We start from the raw sequence: 22641 nt of genomic DNA on the forward strand, positions 1-22641 counted from the left end.
ACATGGTGATTATTGTGACATTTAGTGGTTTGTGGGTTGTTACAGTTTGTTTTGTTTTGTTTTTTGACTAGTCTACATCCATTCCCTTTTTCAGGGGGGACTTCTTCAGACAGGGTTTTTCTGTGTAGCCCTGGCTGTCTTGAAACTCACTCTGTAGACCAGGCTGGCCTCAAACTCAGAGATCTGCCTGCCTCTGCCTCCAGATTAAAGCACGTGACACCACCGCCTGGTTCTCTCTTTTAACTAAGTTGCCAAGGCCAGTCTCTCTTGTTTTAAGTTTATTTATTAATTTATAGGGATGGATAGTTCTTGTGTCACAGAACTACGTTTGTGCATAGTGACCAGAAGACAACTTAAGAAAGGTGTTAGTCTCCTCCACCAGAGATCAAACTCAAATCAGGTTATCAGGCTTGGTAGCAAATGCTTTTACCAGCTAAACCATCATGTCAGCATGCTCTGGCAGATCATGAACTCACTCTGAAAATCAAGTTGGCTTTGACCTTGTGATCCTCTTGTCTCAGACTCCCAAGTAGCTGGGATTACAGGCCTGCACCACCAGGTCCCGTTTTGATTCATTATGTCTCACCCTCTTCAGATACCAGGATACCTTCAGATACACAAGCTACACCAAAGGATGACATAAAAATCCCCTTCTCCAGATTAAATGACTTGTTCCCTTTGTCATCTCACTTCTTGTATCTACTTCAAATGACACTATTACACACTCCACTTGTTCTCCAGTCAAGTATCTGGAACTACGTTTTTATTCTTACAATAACTGATAACATGGACTGCTGCTATTTTGGAAAGTTTGCATCACCTAGAACGATGACAAAGGTAAATTTATTTAGAGTAAGGCCTGGGAGTATGGAGTTCCAGATTAAGGACTTCTTATCCTGTATGACTCACAACATGTTTTAGGGAGAAAGATCCCTATTATTATGTCTTCTAGATTCATATGTGATTTTGTACTTTTGTAGGAAAGTACTTTTGTGATGGGATGTAGTACAGACTGAGATAGAAGGGTAAGTCTTATATCTCTGATGTGGTTCTTATATGCTGACATGAGAACTACACACATTAGTCCATATATTTACCCATGGTGCCATCCACAAGACAACGACTTCAAACCACAATTGCTCCAATTAAGTACTTCTGGGGAGCTCCTTGCATTCAGCCACCTACACTAAAAGTTTCTCAGAGGTTTGTGGGGTTTTTGTTTGGTAGGTTTGGGTTTTGTTGAGACATGATCTCAAGGCTAGCTCTCGGAAACCCTCCTCCCTCTATCTCTCGAGTGCAGGATCACCAGCCACCACCACACCCTGCAACTCAGTAGCCCTACGCTGTATTTATGTTCCATTTGTAGATCATATCTATAAGAATAAGTTATGATATTATCCTCTACTTTTGGTTGCCTGGTTTTCAAAGGCTGTTGTTATTCATGTTTTCAACTTTGTATATAATACAAATATCACAATATAACACTTCAAGTATTGATATAAGGGCAAAAGTTTTCAAAAATAATTATTTCAAAACATCTACAAATTCTTTGCCTAAGTTATTTATTGCTGATGGATTTGTAATTGAAACATACTAAGATCATACAATGTTTAGATAATATCTTGCAATTTATCTTTTGTGTAATGGCACATTTTATAAATTCACAATTGTATCAATTTTTTTAAAAGCAAGCTGAAAGAGAACTTCATCTCAAAAGACTGCATAGCTATCTCCAAAGTATATTTTTAACTCTCAATTCAAAAAGGAATTCAAATTTTTTGAATTTTTCTAAATATATCTAAATTTATATTTTATAAAAAAAGATAGAAAATTTTAGATATTTTACCAAAAATTTAAGTCCTATGACTGTGTTAAAAATTCACTTGCTTCAAGAATGTAACAAAAGCCAGGCAACAGAAGAATACACATGACAGGATGCTGAGGCAGGAGGATTTTGCCAAGTTCCAAGGCCAGCCTTAGCTACATAATGAATACCATGGCCAGCTAAGCAACACAGTAAAACCCTCTCTCAGAAAACAAAAGCAAACAGAAAACAAAATTGAAATAAAAAAAAATTCAAACAGATGACATTCAGTAATGACCACAATTCAATGAAAGAAGTAAACCATGCCCAGTTTTAATTAAATGGGCATTTCTAGGCACCTGTGTTGATCTTTGTGGCTCAAACTGTTCACATGGAATTTGACCTCAACAACTTAATCTCCATAATTAAAGACCTTTAGGTAGGTCTTAAGTTTCATCTATTCCCTTTACTAGCACTTTGAACAAGCACACTAGTCATTCTACAAACTTGCTACCAAAAGAAAAAGTAACATACTTGAAATTGGTTGTACTTTTAATAGAGTGCATTTCAGATTGCATGGCCTTTCCCTTCCTTCCTCAACCTGTTTTATAAAACTAGCATCTTAAGAATCTCACTGCAAAACAGGTTCTAGCAAGCACAACAACTGATCTCAGTCTCTCCGCATGATCAAATTTAGATGAAACCCTAAGGGGGGGTAAAACGTAACAAGCAATTTACCTGCTACTCGATTGCTCTCTGGAATCCATCAAGAGGCAGAAACTGTTTTAAATGGTTATATTAAAAGACCTTAAGTTGCACTAATTTGGGGATGCTTACAGTGAAATTACTTTAAAAAAAAAAAAAAGCCCTGCTATATCCAAGATATTCTAACACTACTAAATGTTACGTAAGTCTTCCAGCAGCAAAAAGGCAAAAACTTCATTAAGTTATTTAGAGCAGATATGCTCATATCACCAGTCAGATAAGTTTTGCCATCTGTCTAGAGAGTAACCTAAGTTACTTATTTCAGACAGCATTTAGTTAAAATGAAATTAGGTTATGTTTCACAACGCAGATGTCGCTCATAAATAAGTGTTAAATGACTTTAGTGAATGGAAAATCTGCATCTACTGTTGCTTCGCATCAGCCGGTCTTGAATGGGTTGCTCAATGAACCAAAAGCTTCCTATCAAACTCCCTGGCACCTGATTGCACTTTCCACAGCGTAGCAGCAAACAAAACAAGGGGGAAAAAAAAAAGTGCAATGGAGACCCCGCCTTTTCTCCTGTGTAGCAAGAAGGCCACCAGAGGTGAGGTTGAGGGAACACCGCGACACACTCTGCAAAGGCGGGTGCGGTCTGCAGAGCGCGGCACAGCCTCTTCGGGGCTGTCACAGGAAAACCCCAAGCCTTGCCTTAAACCGCCTCGAGTGACAAAGCGCCAGGTCTTCCCCCGCGCCGGGGGGCTTCCGGCGAGCCCTGCCATCGCCCTGTCAAACTTCGGGAGGGGCAGACACTCGGGACCCAGAACGCCGAGCCGCCCCCGCCCCCATCCCAGGTCCCCGCTGGGCTTTGTGCCGCTGCAGACGCACCTACCGTGGGCCCCAAAAACACGCCACCCCCGCCAGCCTCGCCAATCTCCCTTCCAAAGCGGACAAAGGAGCTGGAGAGGAACTCGCGGCGCGGGGTGTCCGGGAGTGCCCACAGCCCGAGCTCGGAACGCGGAGCTGAGGGAGTCCAGTCGCCCCAAAGGCACGACTCCGCTGCCCCCCAACTCAACTCCGGGGACAAGCACCACTCACCGATGCGGAGCTCCTGAGGCGGCGGCTCGCCGGGAGCAGGCTTCCGCGGGATCACGGTGACCCCCGAGTCCGGAGTCCTAGTGTCGGGTGGGACCCCTCAACTTCTCTCGGTGGCGGTCGTCGGAGGCAACTGCGAGCCAGTCCCGGCGGAGGGCGCAGTCTAGCTGCGGCGGGGGCTCGGCCCCGAGCGGCGCGGGAACTCGGGCCCCACGGCCCCGCGGGGTAGGGCGGGCCCCCCTTCCCTTCCCTACCACTGGCCGCTCCCGGCGGCGGCCAAGTCGAACGCCGCTGCCGTGCCGCTGCCGCTGCCGCTCGGGCTGCCGCTGCCGCTGCCGCTACCACCGCCGCCCAGCTGGGAGCGCGTCGCAGCCGAATGCTGTCATCCGCCTTGACGCCGCCTCTCCAGGCGCCGCGAGCTGCCACGAGCCTTCACATTCCCGGCCCCGCCCCCTCCCGGCCCCGCTCCAACCCAGGATCGCGACCACGCCTCCTTCCCGTCACGTGACACCGCAAGGGGGCGGTCCTGGGTATCTTCTGCAGCTCGGGCTCCCCGCGCCTAGGCAACCGCCCAGCTCTAGTTGGGTTGGCGAGCTGTCGCGGTCACCTCGCCTCCGCGCGCCCCGGGTTCCCCCCGGGAGGCCCTGAGCTCGAGGGACCGGTGTCCGCTGGTCCTCTGAGGTGAGGCCTTGGGAAAGGTCGGAACCCGGCCTGCCTCACCTGAGCTGAGCAGGACCCGCCCCCCGACCTCCTTCCTGCTCGGTGGAGATCCAGCCCAGCTGGACTAGAGGAGGCTTCAAGTGGAAATTATTGTGGCTTGAAAAGCATTTGAGAACTGCTGCTTCCTGTTTGCAATAGAACATTCACTGCGGTGTCTCATTTGCTGTGTTCCTCTGAAAAGGTTTGAAACATGCATTTCAGTCAGGCTGGGATGAAAATAGCCTAGCAGGCTATTTTTTATTTTTTGTTTCTAGTCATGTGCAGGATCCTCGTGCCAGCTTTTACAGTCATTAAGTTTTACAGTGAGGTTGGTGACAGTTTAAACAAATACGTGGCAATTTGGCAATACCTCTCAATTCGAGAATAACACCTAATAATTTATTTTTAAAAATCTCAAGTCTTACACTTCATATTTGGCTTTTTTAACCATGACCCCAGGAACAACTCCACACTGTTGATGAGAGAATGAGCTCATCACTGGAGGAAAGAAAGTTACATTACAGAAGAACAAAAAGAGGTAACACTCAGGCCCGCTTACAAGACAGTTTTCTGTGATAAAAATTTAATTCCTGACTTGCTTTCCCTTGTACTTCAGAACTGGTTTTTTGTTGTTGTTTTGTTTTAAATTTACACAACTCCCATTAACATTTCTTGACAAGAAATCAGATAATATTCAGATCACCTGGACACTTCAAAGTCGGGCCACAGAGTTGGGTCTGCTATTGATCTGTTTCATAGCAGCTCTAAAAAAATTTACAGACTTGACTGGCCATTCATTATGCTGCCCAAGGAACAAGCAACTTACTGCCCAATTCAGTGATGCCAGGCCACTGATCGTTCAGATCTGATTCAAGATGACCTTTCATTAAGATGAAAGTTGAATCAGATGTTTCAACATTTGAAAAACAATAAGACTGTCATGAAGTGCCAGTTCCAGTGAAAGACTCTGCTGTGTCCTGCTCACAAACCTGAGAGCCTGTACTTCACATAAATGTAAGTTTATTGGTGTGTAAGGAAGGTAACATTGCAGTTTGTCAGCAGTTTGAAATGAGTCACCTGTTATCTGAAGCAATGTTTCTTTTTGTCAGACTGTAACTGAGAAGCCAACTTCATTTTTTAATGAATTAGGTTTTGATGGAATATAATTTAAGAGATAAGAATGCATAACATCTAAACCAAGCAAAAATTAGTTTGTGGGAGGCTAGAGAGATGAGCACAGCAGTTAAGGAGCACTTGTTGTTCTTGCAGAGCCTGGTATCTCTTCCCAGCACCCACAGCCATCGGTTCCAGGGAATCTCACCTCTCTGACCACCTCAGGCACGGGGCATGTACAAGCAAAACACTCATACACAGAAAATAAATCCATTTTTAAAATTACTTTCTAAGGAGCTGGGCGTGGTAGCCCATGTCTCTAGTCTGCACTTGGAAGACAGATGCAGATCTCTGTTAGTTCAAGGCCAGACTGTTTTACATAGCAAGTTCCAGGACTACATATACACATAAAGAAACCTGTATTTAAACAAATAAAAAATCAGGCTGAAAGTGTGTCCCCTGCTGTTATTTAAATTGCGTTTCTTACTGTGAGCTGCAGTCAAATATATTTAAACAATGTTCCTAAAATATTAGATAACAAGAACAATATAGGATCTCAGCTGTTTCCTTTGTGCTCTGATTTTACTCGTAATTGAGACTGAAGATTACAACAAAAGAGGCAAATTGCTTTGCATAATTCTTTCCTGCCTCAGCCCCAGTTTCTCCAATTGATCTTTGAAAATCTGGCCATTTGTTAGAGTGGAAAACAGGGTCTGAGAAACAAGGAGACCTACATTATAGACATAGCTAATTAGATATGTGTCAAGATAAATTACTCTCTACATTTCCAGTTCTAAAAGAAAAAGTGAGGAGTTGGACTACATACTCATAAGGACTGGTAACTTTATTTTCCTCAGTAGATGATACATGCAAAGGGTTATACGATTCTTGACAGACTAGCAGAAATTTTTTAGCATTGCTTTTAAGAGTCTGGGTGGTGGTGGACTAGGAGACCCTCAAGAGTTTAGTTACATAATGAAGAGGCTTATGGCCTGAGTTTGATAACTGGGACCTACAAGGGGAGAACCTACAAGTTGTCTTACACACACACACACTTTTAAAGCAAGAGATAGGACTTGATGGTTAAGACCCCTTGCTGCTCTTCCAGAGTATCAGAGTCCAGTTCCCAGCACCTGTAATCGGTACCTTGCAGCTGCCTGCAGCTCCAGCTCCAGAAGATAGGATGTCCACTTCTGGACTCCATGGTTACCTGTACTCACAAGCACATACCCACTCATGTACACATAACTGAAAATAAATATATAAAAGAGAGCAGAAAAATATATGTAAATAAAAAATGTTAAATAAGATAAAATTGGGGGTGTGGGGAAGATCCCTGACAGAACATTATCAGACAAGGAACCTCCAAGGATGCTGGACTTCATTTCTCTTGACCATCTACTGCTGGGCACACAGCCTACACTTAAGAGTAGTTTGTCTCCCCAGTGAAACTCCCTTGGATAAAACTAAAGTTGCATTCCCAAGTGGTTATCAATTGGAGACAGCTTCAGGGTTAGGTATAAGGACATGTGTCCACTTCTTTCAGCTAGTGCAGACCTTTGCAAGCCCTGTACATGCTGCCTCAGTCTCTCTGAGTTCATAAGTAAGTTGACCATGTTGATTTAGAGGGTCTTGTTCTCTTGGTGTCCTTCATCCCCTCTGGCTCTAACAATCTTTCTACCTCCTCTCCAAAGGGGTATCTCAAACCCTGAGGGGGGAGATTAAACACCCATTTAGGCTTAAGGGTTCCGAGGTTTATAGCAATTGCATTTAATCTGTAGATTGCTTTGAGTAGGATGGCCAATTTCACTATATTCATCCTACTGATCAATGAGCATAGAAGATCTTTCCATCTTCTGATATCTTATTAATTTTTTTCTTTTGGTTTGTTTTTTTTCGAGACAGGGTTTTCTCTGTTTAGCTCTGGAGCCTGTCCTGGAGCTCGATTTGTAGACTAGGCTGGCTTTGAACTCAGAGAACTGCCTGCCTCTTGCTCCGGAGGGCTGGGACTAAAGACGTGTGCCACCATCACCCGGCTTCAATTCTTTTTCAATGGCTTAAAATTTTTATTATACAAATCTTTCACTTGTTTAGTTAGAGTTACCCCAAGATATTTTTATTACCAGAGGCTATTGTGAAAGGTGTCGTTTCCCTGATTTCTTTCTCAGTCCATTTGTCATTTGTATATAGGAGGACTACTGTTTTTTGTTGGTTAGTTTTATATCAAGCTACTTCGATGAAAGTGTTTATCAGCTTTAGTTTTCCAGTGAAATTTTTAGGGTCACTTATGTATACTATCATATAATCTGAAATAATGATACTTCCCTTGATCTCCTTTTGTTGTCTTATTGCTATAGCTGGAACTTCAAGTACTATATTGAATAGATATGGAGAAAGCAGTCTCGTTCCTAGTTTTATTGCTCTGAGTTTCTCTCCATTTAGGTTGATGTTGGCTAAAGGCTTACTGTAAACTGCTTTTACTATGCCAAGGTATGGCTCTTGTATAACTAATTTCTAGGACTTTTAACATGATGGGGTGTTGGATTTTGTCAAAGGCCTTTTCTGCATCTGATGTCATATGGATTCTGTTTTTGATTTTGTTTATTTGGTGGATGACCTTTACTCATTTACTTATGGTGAGCCAACCCTACATCTCTGTGATGAAGCCTACTTGATCATGGTGGATGATCTTTTTGATGAGATCTTGGTTTAAGTTTGCAAGTATTTTATTGAAAATTTTGCCTCTATGTTGGGAAATTGGTCTGTAAGTCTCTTTGTTGAATATTTTGTCATTTGATCATCAGGGTAACTGTGGCCTCATAGAATGAATTGGGTAATGTTCTTTCTGTTTCTATTTTGTGGAATAATTTGAGGAGTATTAGCATTAACTCTTCTTTGAAAGTCTGGTAGAATTATGCAATACAACCATCTGGCCCTGAGCCTTTTTTGGTTGGGAGACATTTAATGACTGCTTCTGTTTCACTAAATGTTGTATAGGTTTGTTATCTGATCTTGATTTAACTTTGGTAAGTAGTATCTACCAAGAAAATTATCCATTCTGTTTGAATTTTCCAATTTGATGGAATATAGTTTTTTTAAAGTAGGTCCTATGATTCTTCAGACTTCCTTGGTGTCTGGTTGCCTTTCCATTTCTAATTTTGTTAATTTGTTTCATTGATTCTTTGTATTTATTTTGTTTCTATTTTCTAGCTTTCAGCCCTGAGTTTAGTGATTTCTTGCCATCTACTCCTTTCCAGTGAGATTTCCTCTTTTTGTCCAGAGCTTTCAGGTATGTTCTTAAGTTATTAGGAAGAGAAGGCTCCTATTTTTTTTTAAATACAGGCACTTAGTGCTATAAATTGCCTCTTAAAACCACTTTCCTTGTTTCTCATAAGTTTTAGTATGTTGTATATTCAGTTTCACACAATTCTAGAAAGTTTTTAATTTCTTTCCTAATTTCTGTTTTGTCCCATTTTTCGTTCAGTAGAGAGTTGTTCAATTTCAATGAGTTTGTAAGTTTTCTGTTTGTATTGTTGATATCCAGTTTTAGACCATGGCACACGGTGTTATTTCAATTTTCCTGGCCCATTGAAATTTCCTTTGTGTCCAAGTATGTGGTCAGTTTTGGAGAAAGTTTCATGAGATGTGGAGAAGAAAGTCTATTCCTTTGTGTTTAGGTGAAATGCCCTGCAAGTATCTCTTAGGTCTATTTGGTTTATAATGCCAGCACCGGCATTTCTATTTGGTTTTTGTCTGGATGACCTCTCTCTTGGTGAGAGTGGAGTATTAAAGTACATTATTGAAGTCTCCCACTGTCAGGATGTGAGGGTCAATGTGTATTTTAAGCTGTAGTAGTGCTTCTTTTATGAACTTGGTTGCCCTTGGCTTTGGTGCATAGATGTTAAAATTGCAATGTCTTGCCAGGTAGTGGTGGTGGTGGTGATGGTGGTGATGGTGGTACATACCTTTAATCCCAGCACTTGGGAGGCAGAGGCAGACAGATCTTTGTGAGTTCAAGGCCAGCCTGATCCACAAAGCAAGTTCCAGGATAGCCAGGGCTGTTACACAGGGAAACCCTGTCTCAAAACAACAACAACAACAACAAAACCTAAAAAAAAAAATGCAATGTCTTCTCAGTGAATATTTAGTATCATTCCTATGACTTCTGCTTAGTTTTTGTTTGAAGCCTATTTTGTTAGACATTAAAAGGTATTGGGGGCTGACAGGAATGAGGATGGGGGTTGAGGGACCCACAGGAGGGGAAAATCAAGGTGTCCCAAGGGAGTAAGGATGTGCTTAGTCCCCTGGGGACAGGGGCACAAAGTGAGGAGAGGACACCACAGGTTGTCTGCTACAGTGTTGGGCATGAGACTGGGGGTTGGATGTGGAGGAGAGAAAGAAGAGTGGAGATCTGAAGCTCGCCTACCTACTTCGAGATGCAGCAACTGACATGAAAATTGTTTGAGGTGAGCCCACAAATTAGTGACTTAAAGGCTGAGTGTACTATAGAATGACATGTAGGCATCTATTTAATAACAGTTAAAAAAAAAAACTACTCAAACGGATGGTAAATACTCATCTAAAATATATGTTTCAAAAGCAGTCTCTCCAGGTATGGTATCATATACCTATAATGCTAGCACTGAGGAGGTGAACTCAGGAGGGTCAGGAATTCAAGACCAGCCTCATCTACACAACTGGTTCAAGGCTACTGTGGGCTACCCAAGACCTTGTTTCAAGAAAACAGAAACAAACAAAAGGAACAGGATAGTGGTGTGCACACATGGGTAGGGGTGAGCTTCTCCAGAAAGAGACGACAGTATTTTAAAGCCGGGCATGGTGATGCCCACCTGTAATCACAGCACTTAAAAGGTTGATGCAGGAGGATTGGACACTCATGGCCAGCCTGTGCTACACAGTGGGTTCTAGGATAGCTTGGACTGTGTAATACAACACTGCCCTAGGAAACAAAACCAAACCCAATATTTAATGGCCTTTCAATTTATGTTGTTTAGAAGATTTAAAAGACAGTAGTATCTTGGTGTGTTCATTTTATCTAAACAGATCTTACGTAACATTTTAAGAGGGGCTATGAGGTTCACTCTACAGGTTTACTTACAAGCTGTAAAATAAAAACACAGGTCAAAAAAGTTCAAAGGAATAATCACTATTCATGGGTCGATTGGAAGCGAAGACAATTTTTTGACTATAAACATGGTTCATAATGTTGTTTGTGAGATTTTTCTCAGAAAAGCGCTTATAGTCCTTTGCAAGCAGCTTAGAAATTACTCAACCAGATGGCTGGGTAAACAGTTCTCTTCCCTTCCAATGACCCCTCCATGTCCCTGTATTTTGATCTGACCTAAAAATGAGCCTTGCTTTCCAGGTGTCCTTATGGGAGATAAACACAAGAGCCAGAGTACCAAAGATGATTCCTTAGTTGTAAAGAGAAGTTAAAAAGAAGCTTGTCTTTGCTAATGCTGTCCTCTGGAGTCTACAAATAAGGAAATAAGTGAATAACTTTAAACCTTGGCATCTAGTGGACAGGGGGAAAGCAAGGACATCTCTGAGAATTTAGAGCCACAGTCCAATCCTGCAACAAGCACCTGGGTAATCCCAAGGAACCTCCAACTAATAATTATTGATTTTGACTGGTTGCTTCCTCAGACACCTGCAAAACAAACAGCAGATCTCTCCAGAGGAACCTATCCTCATCTGAAGGCTTAAAAAGATATTATCAATAAAACTCTGAGAAAAAATTACTTTAAATGTAGTAAGTACAAAAGAAGTAATATACAATGCTGGCTAGCTTCATGTGAACTTGACACAAGCTGGAATCACTGGAGAGGAGGCAGATTGGATTGAAAAAAATGCCTCAGGAAGATCAGGCTATAGGGCATTTTCTTAATTAGTGATTAATGGGGGAGGCTCCAGCCCATGATGGGTGGTGCCACCCCTTGGCTTGTGGTCCCGGGTTCTATAAGAAAGCAGGCTGAAAAAACCAGCAGGAGCAAGTCAGTAAACAGCACCCCTCCATGGCCTTTGCATCAGCTCCTGTCTCCAGGTTCCTACCCGGTTTGAGTTCTTGTCCTGACTTCCTTTGATGATAAAATGTGATCTGGAAGTGTGAACCAAATAAACCCTTTCCTTCCCAACTTGCTTTTTGTCATGGTGTTTCATCAGAGCAATGGAAACCCTAACTAAGAGAGATGCCATTAGTGAGAAGCTATTCTAATGTAAGACAATAATATTTACAAAGAACTAAGATAATGGATTTATGGAAAACAAAACTGTAGTTTGTAATGTGTGAATGAAAGACAAATATGAGGGCCGGAGTGGTGGTACATACCTTTAATCCCAGCACTGGGGAGACAGAGACAGGTAGATTTCAGTGAGGTTGAGACCAGCCTAATCTAGATAGTAAGTTCTGGGCCAGCAAGGGCTAAATAGTGAAACCCTGTCTCAAAAAAGGATGGCATTGTGTGAAGAAAACAATAAACTACAATAATGAATGGAGATATGTAGGAAATACAGATTTTTTCCCTATGTGTAAGTGTGTGTGTATGCTGTACATGCATGTCTTAGAGTTTCTATTGCTGTGAAGAGGCACCATGACCATGGCAACTCTTAGAAGGAAAACATTTAATTGGGGTGGATCCCTTACAGTTCAGAGGTTCAGTCCATTATCATCCTGGCAGGGAGCATGGGGGCATGCAGGCAGATGAGGTGCTGGAGGAGTAGCTGAGAGTCCTACAACTTACAGGAAACAGGAAGTTGACTGAGACACAGGGCAGTATTCTGAGCATATGAAACCTCAAAGCCCATCCCCATAGTGACACACTTCCTCCAATAAGGCCATACCCACTCCAACAAAGCCACAATCCCCTAATAGTGTCACTCCATCTGAGATGAAGGGAGCCAGTTATAGTCAAACTATCACAAAGCCCATATGTACATGTGCCTGGTACATGTGTATATAGAGGTCAGAGAACAACCTCAGGCATTATTCCTCAGGTGCTACCCACCTTGTATTCTCAGATAGGGTCTCTCCATGGCCTGAGGCTCAACAATTTGTCTGAACTGGTTGGCCTTGAAGCAAGCGCCAGGGGTCTGTTTGTCTCTGCTTCCCCAGCATTGGGATTACAATTCAGCATATCTTTTATGTGGGTCCTGGGAATTGACTTCAAGTTCTCATGATAGTATAATATGAATTTCCCATTTTCAGCTACCTCCGAAGACTGATAAGTAGAATTTAAGGGACTAAAATATAAATAATATCTTAAGAATCAACAAAGAGGTGTAATAATCTATTTGACACAACAGAAATACAAGATGGAGGATGGAATATAGAAAAAAAAGTATCCCAATGCAACAGGAAAGATAAATATGAAAAAGAAAAGATTTGCAGTGGTGGTAACGTGACTATGAAACCAGCACTCAAGAGGTAAATGCAGGATGATCCGGAGTTCAAGGCCATTCTCAGCCACACAGTGAATTAAAAACCAGCTTGAGCTACCTGAGAACGTACATCAAGACCAAAAAGATGTGGGGAGAGAGGGATGTCTCAGCAGTTCAGAGTGTGTATTGCTCTTTCAGAGGACCTGAATTCAGTTCCCACCACTCACACTGGGTGGATCACAGTCCCCTGTAGCTTCAGCTCCAGAGGTCCATCAATTGCCTCTGGCTTCTGAGGGCACCCACACTCATGTGCACCTACCTACCTGACTACCTACCTACCTACCTACACACACACACACACACACACACACACACACACACCATACACACATACCACACATACATACATACATACCACACATACACATCATACACACACACCACATACCATACACATGCACACCATATACACCACACATACACATCACACACACACATCATACACCCACACCATACACTCCACACATAAGCATCATACACACAACATCATACACACCACTCACACACACACACACACACACACACACACACACACACATACATAAAGAGATGGAGAAGTGGAGAGAGACTTTTTTAAAATTAAAAACAAAAAGTTACAAAGTCTTCTTTGTAACTATGTGTATGAACTACATATGAAAGAGACTCTAAGTGACAATTGAAGACATTGTGAGATTTAAAATAAATCTAATTATGGCTTTGGCAGAAAAGCAGAAAGACAATAAGCAGAAGCAATTTTTGACAAGATAATGGTTGAGAACTTTTCAGAAATGATGATAGACTCCAACCCACGGACTTAGGAAGCTCTCCAGATCCTAAGCAATTTGAAGAACAATAAATACGCACTTAGATTCGCCACAGTGAAGCTGCAGAATACCAAAACCAAAGGGGAAGTCCTCAGAGTGGCAAAGAAAAGAATATGTTTTACCAGCAGCAACGAAACCAGAAGACAGTGGGAGATGTTCAGTTGGCTAAAAGAAAATGACCAGCTAGGTGTAGTAACGCATGCCTGCTATCCCAGTATTCAGTGACAAAGGCACAGAGGCAGGAGGATTTGCAAGGTGGAGGCCAACCTGGGCTACATAGTGAGTTTGGACCCTGCTGGGGCTTATAATGACACCTCTGCCACCTTGAAAAGCTCTTTCAAGAACAAGGCTAGCTGGGTACGATGGCAGAGGCCTATAATCCCAATGACTTGGGAGATTGAAGTAGGAGGATTATAAATTCAAGGCCTGCCTGGGCTACGCTGTGAGTTCAAGGTCAGCCTGGGCAACTTGGTAAGAGTCTGTTCTAAACAAAACAAAAATTCATACAAAGCTATGGATGTAGCTCAGCAGTAGAGCACTTGACTCAAGGTAGCAAAGCCCTGGTTTCCACCCCTAACATTCAAAACAAAACAAAAAACCTAACATTGCAAAAATTAGAAAGTATTTTAGAAAAAGCAAAGGCAGAATTTACAGGAAAGTTGCAAATATGGGTGGGCATTAAAGGAAAATCTAAAGAAATTAATTTGTTTAGTTAAAAAAAAAAAAAAGGTCCAAGATGGAAGGCCTGGGAATTGAGAATAAAGATCATTGGAAGTGGCAAATATTTTGTGGGGGGAGGATTTTTCGAGACAGGATTTCTCTTGTGTAGCTCTGTAGACCAGGCTAGCCTCAAACTCACAGAGATCACCTCCCTCTGCCTCCTGAGTGCTGGGATTAAAGACGTACGCCACCACTGCTTGGCTCAGAAGTGGCAAATGCTCTTAAAAGTCAGGGCTGGAGAGATGGCTCAGTGGTATAAGAGCACCAGCTGCTCTCCCAGAGGACCCAGTTCCCATTCCCAGCACCCATGTGATGGTTTACAGCTATCTGTCAATCCAGTCCCAGGAGATTTAACACCTTCTTCTGCTCTCCAAGGACACTGGACATGCATGGTGCCCATAATTACCTGCAGGCAAAGTATTTCATACATATAAATAACAATAAGTCTTACAAAACTTTTTTTTTGAAGTATTTTGAGACAGGGTCTCCTTGTGTAGCCCTAGCTGGCCTGGAACTCTCTATTTAGACCAGGATGGCTTTGAACTCACAGTGATCCACTTACCTCTATGTGTGCCTCCACACCTCCCTCAGTTTTTGTTGTTGTTGTTTATTTATTTATTTTTGAGACAGAGTCTCAGGCTGACCTTGAACTCACATGCATTTGAGAAATACCTTGACTGTCTGATCTTCCAGTCTCCTGAGTGCTGCTACAGACATTTCTTTGATGCTAAGGATAGAATCCAAAGCTTTATACTTGATAAGCAAGCAATGTATCAATAAATCTAAAACCCACCCCAATATTTGCAAAACCCTAAAAAGCATTCACTATATAAAACCATAATATTTTTAAGAATTGGTTTAGCAATAATTTCAAAAGAACAAATTATCATTAAAAAAATGTCTGATATCAGAAATAGATTTAACCAGATTCACATTCTCCATCTATTGCTAAATAGACCTCATCCAAGTAGCTTACATTGGTACTATTTTTTTTTCTATCTCGCCTATGTACACAGCCACTTGCTTTCTCTTCTCTCTCATCCATGCAGGCAAAATTATATTAATATTCTCTAGGTGTTCTCTTTTGAAATAACTGTGCTACTCTAACATTTTAAGTGTTTTTCTTCATAATGACATTCTTATTTCAAATTTACACAGTGTACCAGTGAAGAGGGTTTATTATACAGTCAGTAATTAGTATATATTTAGGAGCTGATGATATAAAGCCATAGAAATCAGAATTATATGATTTTCACATACACATTAATGATTGCTACCTCAGAAGTCTAAAAAGGAAAATTCATCATAACAAATTACATAATTATGCATTCACAGCTTAAGAACAATTAAGCCTTATTGAAAAGCCCCGCCCACTCTTTCCACCCACATTGCCTATTCAGGATTAGGTATGCTAAGTTTTAACAGTGTGCCTAAAAATAGCTAGAATTTTAGGTTCAAAATATATAAGCATTGATTCCTGGGTTTTAATTCAACTCATAAAACATAATAAACTCAAACTCTAAGAAGCCAAGTATGGTTGCTCATGTCTCTAACCCCAGCTCTCTGGAAGCAGGTGCAGGAGGGTCACCTAAAGTTGAAGGTCAACCCTTCACATAAGAAGTTCCAGGCCAGCCAAGGCTATAGAGTCAGACTCTATCTCAAATTAATAAAGCAAACAAAAAGAATAAGAATCCATTTATTTCAGATTATTGCATAGACAACATAGACATTCCTTCCCTGTTGCAAATGTGTTTTTCTTTCAGTTCTAGGATGCCAAATAAAAAAACGCACCTTATCACAAATGTGACTCCACATTGGAATATCTCAAAAAGATAAACATAGGAATATCACAACTCTTATATTTCCGAAGCTGTAATTGACTCTAGTACAAAGAATTTTTGCATTTTTGAGGGTCTCACTATGAGGCCCTGACTGGTCTGCAACTCACTTTGTAGACTAGACTGGCCTCAAACTCACAGAGACCCATCCACTCCCTCCACCTCCCAAGTGCTAAAATCAAATCCGTGTACCGCCACACCAGGCACCTTGCATTTCTTTTTACATTTTCTTTTTATTTTATGTGTACAAGTGTCTTGTGTGTGTGTATGTCTGTGTACTACATGCGCAGTGCCTGTGGAAGCTAGAAGAAAGACTGTGTTCCATCCCATGGGTGCTGGGACTCACACCCAGGTCCTCTGGAAGAGCAGCCCAGACTGCTGAGCCGTCTCTCCAGCACCACCTTGCATTTTTTTTTCTTAATCAAAGCCCTACTTCACATTTATCTATATAACACTAGAATTCTTCAAACTTTGCCTACTTCTTAATACATTATTGATAAAAGTCAGATCTATAAGTTCTCTGCAGAATGCCCAAGTGACTGTTTTTTTTTTTTAAGATTTATTTGTTTATTATGTATACAGTGTTCTGGCATGTAGATGGTTGTGAGCCACCATGTGGGCTCTGGGAATTGAATTCAGGACCTCTGGAAGAGCAACCAGTGCTCTTAACCTCTGAGCCATCTCTCCAGCCCACTAGTGACTTTTATTTCTCTCCTTTTGTTTGGCTTGGTTTAGTTTGGGCTTTTGAGGCAAGGGTCTCAATGGCCCAGAAAGGCCTCATATTCAGTGTGCAGTCAAGCATGACCTTCAGCTTCTGATCCTCATGCCTACATTTTTCTGAGAGCTAAGACTATTGACATATATCACCAAATAACAGTTGGTTTATTCAGGGCTGATGATCATGCCCAAGGCTTTTGCATACTAAGCAAACATTCTACTAACCGAGCCATCTCTCTAGCCCCTCTACCCTTCAATATAAATAAAATGTACATATTACTTATATTTTAGTTTGTGACTAAATATATTAGGCTGTTTCAGTTAGTTTTACCCAGTCTGTATTTATACAAACCTGTTAGCTACTGAGAAGTCTCATTTTATAAGCCAATTCTTCCAATGTAGTAAGTTGTAGTTTTTACTGAGTCCTAGCCTCACACACAATTATCAAACGTTTGTATGTTCTTCTACCTTTGTTCTGAAATAATTGCAAAGCTACCAAGAAGCCTTGACTCTGTTAACAACAAGAGTTTAGAGTTTCAAAGCTTATGCTGTTCTCTGAGAGTGAAGTTGCCATGCAGGCTTGCAAAATTACCAGGGAGCAGCTGTCACTTTGCCTCTTGCAGTGACAAGCTTACATGATCTACCAGATCTTCTAGGTATCCTTATATTCCCAAACCCAGGTGAAATCTGGGGAAAACTTGGAGGAGCGGGTTCTTTTCTTCCAACTTGTGGGTCTCAGGGATTGGATCAGCCTGTTGGGCTTAGAGGCAAGCACCGTGACCCACTGCACCATCTCACTGGCCTGAGAAAGACAACTTTATGTTCCAATAAAATCCCTCTACTGTGTGCCTTCAGGGTGCATCCTTCTGCTCTGCACGTTGTCCATAGTCTCCCCTCTGTTTTCAGTTGCTCCCTATAGAAGCCCTATTTTTGACTGTTAGTCTCATGCACAGCTTTAATTCGATTCCCATCCCCAGGCCTACAAAATACTTTCTGGAAATAGACTATGGTTAATAACCACCCTATTTAACTTCATCGTTCTTTTATTATGTTTTAACATCTGCTGTTTGTTTTGTTTTAATGTGGATGGATATGTGTTCCTGCTTGAGTTCATGTACACTGTGTACATGTAGGTGTCTTCAGAGGTCAGAGAGTTGATTATCTCCTGGAACTGGAGTTACAGGCAGTTGTGGGTCACCTGGTGTTGAGGCTGGGAACTGAACCTCTTTCAAGATCAGTAAACACTCTTAACAGATGAGCCATCTATCTCTCCAGCCCCTGTTTTTTGTTTTGTTTTTGAAACTTGTCTCATGTAGCTCAGGATGGTTTCAAACTCACTGTGTGGTTAAAGATGACTTTGAATTCCTGATATTCTTGCCTTCACTACCAAGTGCTCGATTACTGGTATGGGCCACCTGTGATCTCAATATCACAACTCTATGGACACTTAGCCATCTCGCAGTGTTAGTAATTTCACTTCATAATTAGCCAAATCTTTGGCCAGACATGATGTACATCTAAACAACTATATTTACTTTCTTAAATTGCTAAAGTATACCATTTGAATATATCTAAACTGAGGGTAGAGAAAATTCTAGAGCAAAATAACCTTTATTAATTAAAAATATGACAGGTGCACATACACCTCTATCACCAGCACTTGGAAGATGAAAACAGAAAGATCACTGTAAGTTTAAGTACATCCTGGTCTGCATAGCAAATTCCAGGCCAGCCCATGCTACATAATGAGACTCTATTTGGGAAAAGACAAAAAGAACACTATAGGGCTGAAGACATAACTAAGTTGGTAGAGTACTCAAATAACATGCAAGGGTGTCAACCCCAGCACCTAAACCAGGAGGAAAGTACATACCTATAATCCCAGCACTTGAGAGGTAGAGGCAGAAAAAAAAAAGACAGTATTACTGTGATTAAAATAGATTCATCGGACCTGTCAACTAAATGCAATGCATGGACTTTTATTAGATTCTGATTCAAACTGCTTTTCAGTCATGAATGGTAGCTCAAACCTAGAATGCTAGCACTTAGAAGACTGAGGCAGGAGGATCACCTGGAGTTTGAGACCAGCTGAGCTAGACAGTGAGTTTTAAGACAGCTTAGACTAAAGATTAAAATGCTATTTCAGAAAAAATAGAAAGAAAAAGAAAACAAAGAAAAACAACTATAAAAAGACATTGGGGGCCAACTGTGATGGTGACTGGAGCACTGGAGAAGTGAAAGCAGGATATTCAAGGGTTAAAGGCCATCCTCTGCTACTCAGCGAGTTTGAGAGCAGCCTAGGCTGTATACATGAGACACTATCTCAAAGTAACTACAAAAAGCAGGGGGAATAGAAAGACACTAAAATAACCAGGAAGGTTTCAATACTGTTTTGGGGTTGGATGATATCAAGAAACTACTTGCAGCCGAGCAGTGGTGGCATGAGCCTTTAATCCCAGCACTTGGGAGGCAGAGGCTGGCAGATCTCTGTGACACCATCCTGGACTACAAGAGCGAGTTCCAGGACAGACTCCAAAGCTACAGAGAAACCCTGCCTCAAAAAGCGACAAAACAACAACAAAAAAGAAACTACATGTGGTAATGATACATGGTTACATGTTTGTTTGTTGAGACCTGGTCTCATGTAGTGGCAAAAAATGACCTTGATCTCCTGCTCCTCCTTTCGTCCATCTCCCAAGTGCCGGCTTTACAAGCATATGCCACCATATCTTTTCTAAACAGTGCTGGGGACAAAACCCAGGGCCTCATCCATGTTAACCAACCTAAGTACATCTCCAACCTAGATATGTGGTGTGTGTTCTTGTTTTTTTTTGGGTCCCTTACTTGGGAAAAGGAGTATATTAATCTTTTTTCTATACATCAAGGGGAGAAGGAGTATATTAATCTTTTTTCTATACATCCAGGTCAGTCATATGGGAATACACTATAATTAATGCATATTATTTTTTATCCTAATCAAATATGAAACTATAAAAAGCACTACCTCTTTATCATATCTATTTAAAAAAATAAAGAGTGCAAACACTGCAAAAGAACTATGGTAACTGAACACATTATGCTCTAAATTATATAAGGCAATCTACAAATACAGATTACTCTAGAAACGTGAAGAAACAGATGTACAGACACTTTTGGTCATGTGATTTGGCCACAAATAGAATTTGAATGGATTCCAAATGCACAGCTGTCAAATTCATAAAAAGGAGCAAAACCATCAAGTGCAAGCTTAGACTCCTCCTTGAATAGTTACTGTTGTTTAAAGAAAAAGTATTCAGTTAATGTTTTATTTTTCCAGTGCTAATATTTGACTAGAACTGCACTTTGATTTTATGCATGGATGTCCCTGTTGGGTTAAGTGATAAAGTGCTAACTCAGAAACTATTGGAAGTTAGTATAATTAGGTCCAAAGAATATCTCTCTAAAAACCTTTCACTATCATGAAGTTCATTAATATAACTTTTTATGTAGTGTTTCACTATGTAGCCCAAGCTGGCTTCATACTCTCCATATTCTTTCCTTAGCCTCCCAGATGAGGGCTGTGACACCGCACTGAAGTGGTATATAATTTATTGGTTGGCATGCTATATTGTAAAGAAGTTGAACTCCAGGCAAAAGTTAAACAGATCTTAGTTCTAATCCTGTCCTCTGACATTTACTAGTTATGTCACCTCACCCATCCTTTCTCAAATGTAAAATCAAATGGTAACCCACCCTCCATGGGCAGTGGTAGCACACGCCTTTAATCCCAGCACTCAGGAAGCAGAGGCAGGTGGATCTCTGTGAGTTCAACACTAGCCTGGTCTACAAATGGAGTTCCAGGACAGCCAGAGCTACACAGAGGAAACCCTGTCTCATAAAACAAAAACAAACAAAAGGTAGGGGGGGACTAAATTTATTTATTTTGTGTGTTTTTGCCTGTTTGGATTTGGGAATTGAACTTGGGTTATCAGGCTCTCAAGGCAAGTGCTTTACCTGCTGAGCCATCCGTCATGCTCATCCCATCCTCATTGTTTGAAATAGGATTATCCCAGCTACCTAAGATCCATGAAAATATTTTTCCCCTATGCTGATCTTCATGATAAGTAAGCACTCTATCACTTAGCTAACATCTCTAGACCTTCCTCATTTCTTGGTATTTTATTTTGAAACAGGATCTTGCTAAGTTGCCCAGTCTGGCTTTGAATGTGGCAATCCTCTTGCTTCGGCCTCCCAAGTAGACAGTATCACAAGCATGCACCTTCATGCCTGACCTCTATAATTTTTAATTCAATTAATTAATTGATGGATGGATGTTTTATGAACATTGTGTGTGTGCATAATATGTCTGGGGATGTTTGTGCCACAGTGCATATGGGGGGGGGTCAGAGGATAACTTTGTGGTCTTGGTTCTTTCTTGCTACCTTTTCTTGGGTTTGGGGAATGGAACTCAGGTTGTCAGCTAGTCCAGTAAGTGCATTTATCCACTGAGCATCTCACCAGCGCCTACTAAAGATTTTTTGAAACAGAGTGGGTCTCACTATGTAGTCCTAGTTGGCCTGGAACTCTATATGTAAGCCACTAGCCTGGAAGTCACAGAGATCCACCTACATTTGCCTCCCATGAGCTGGGGGATTGAAGGGATGAGCCACCATATGCAGCTAGTGCTGCCATCTTCTCCTCGAGAATCATTTGCCAAGTTAAGAAAAGACAGGAAGCCCTTGGGAACTCATATTAGCCTTTCACTATCTCATCCTAAAAGTGACACATCCTAAAAATGTCAGTTCTTTCCTTGGTTTGTTTTTTTGTAGGGGTGGAGATGTTTGTTTTTGTTTTTTGAAACAATGTCTCATGTGGTCCATGACCTGGGAAATCCATGAAGTTGGGAAGGATGGTGGTGAACTCTTGATCCTCCTGCCTCTGACCTCCTAAGTGCTGGGATCACCGGTGTGGACACCATACCTGGCTGATACAGGTCAGTCCTACAACATTTCACCAATAAGGTTAAGTCCCATAGCTTCATCATCTTGCAGGAGCACGGAAAAATGCCACCCCACTGCCTGTCCCTAGCGGAAGAACAGCAAGTACTGCTTAATGAAGCAAAATGTACCACAAGCAGCTATTATTGTTCTCTTTGTACAGGTGAGGAAGTAGTAGAGAGTTACATCCAAGCCAAGTAGCTCATCCAAATCTCATACAGGCTTAGCTAGGGAGCCAGTAGGGGAACGTGAACAATCCACCCAGAGCTTTCCCTTCATCCTTATCACCCTGTATCCACCAACACACCACATCACACCACACCCACCAGAAGCAGGGCAGAAGCCAGACACCTCCAGGACACTTAAATCAATCATATAAATTCAGTTCATACTGTATTGTGTGTGTGTGTGTGTGTGTGTGTGTGTGTGTGTGTGTGTGTGTGTGTGGAGAGAGAAAGAGAGAGAGAGAGACAGAGAGAGGCAGAGAGAGAGACAGAGACAGAGACAGAGACAGAGAGAGAGAGCATGGATGCCACAGTGCACATATGGAAGTCATGTAGGTCCCAGGGATCAAATTCAAGTTACAAGGCTTGGCAGCAATCACATTTACCTAGGGAGCCATCGTGCCAGCTTCACATACGGTTTAAAAGTCAGCACACACTTGCTGGACATTCTTTGTTCTAGTATTGCCATTAAGCCTGGATTAGGTTTGGATG

The 22641-nt window shown here is 41.6% G+C and overlaps 1 protein-coding gene across 6 annotated transcripts in view; it reads right to left on the reverse strand.

Annotated features, from left to right (window-relative positions):
* The window catches only part of Osbpl8 (oxysterol binding protein like 8), a 121828-nt gene extending 117844 nt beyond the window's left edge, over positions 1-3984 (reverse strand). For 5 of the 6 annotated variants that reach the window (XM_027392429.2, XM_027392428.2, XM_027392426.2 and 2 more), the window contains exon 1: positions 3605-3984. The gene's annotated coding sequence lies outside the window, so the exon portion shown is untranslated. The remainder of the gene's footprint in view (positions 1-3604) is intronic. The other variant, XM_027392430.2, reaches the window with a different exon arrangement.
* Positions 3985-22641: the final 18657 nt, after the last annotated feature.

This window comes from Cricetulus griseus (assembly GCF_003668045.3).
Source record: "Cricetulus griseus strain 17A/GY chromosome 1 unlocalized genomic scaffold, alternate assembly CriGri-PICRH-1.0 chr1_0, whole genome shotgun sequence".
Lineage (NCBI taxonomy): Eukaryota > Metazoa > Chordata > Mammalia > Rodentia > Cricetidae > Cricetulus > Cricetulus griseus.